Raw genomic sequence first — 811 nt, forward strand, 5'->3', positions numbered from 1 at the left:
GATTCCTCTTCCTTGATGATCACTGGATACAATACTTGGGGTGATCGCATCCACGGATAGACGAGAGGGAAGTAGTGCAGGGGCCCACGAAAGACTAAGTATAATTATATATATTTTTACCAATAGGTATATTTTATTACATAATATGGTACAAAAGGTTTAAGAGATACATTGTTGATATAAAGATGGCATATACAGTACATGAGATGTGAGAGATACATGTCTAGTACATATTGTTACATGTTTGTCACTGACTATAATGCGAAAATCTCATTCAGCTCTTCAGAACTGGGGCGCGTGCCCAAAGTACAGCAGGCATTACCCCTCTGAACAGCAGGGCTGAGTCGCTGGAACAGAAAACTAGCTGCCCTGGGATCCCTAGTTACCCTCATGAGTCTTTTGCCTAGCTCCTTAAGGAACTTAGATGCACTCTTTCCCCATGAGCCAAGGGTCTCTGAGCCTATGGGAACAAACATATAATGATGGACAAGTTCTCCATATTTTCTAGACTTTTGGGATTCCCTGAAGCTGGCAGCTGCCCCTCCTTCCTCCCTGGTGTATTGGAGATAGGTATCAGCCAAGGTAGATGCACATGTGTAGTCCCACACCACCTGCTTACCGTCTGTCCAGGCTTGAAGTGTGATACCATCTGGACGCTTCTGGCTGCCATCAGATCTGCATAGTTGGGGTGGCTCCCTTACTACTGGGCATCCGGCTGTTGTGAGGCTCTTCTTGATAATGTTATTAACCTCCTCATGTCTTGCAATCTTTCCCTCGGATTTACGGCACACAAGACCATGGTACCCGAATC

Source organism: Cherax quadricarinatus, chromosome 64, assembly GCF_038502225.1.
Source record: "Cherax quadricarinatus isolate ZL_2023a chromosome 64, ASM3850222v1, whole genome shotgun sequence".
Taxonomy (NCBI): Eukaryota; Metazoa; Arthropoda; class Malacostraca; order Decapoda; family Parastacidae; genus Cherax; species Cherax quadricarinatus.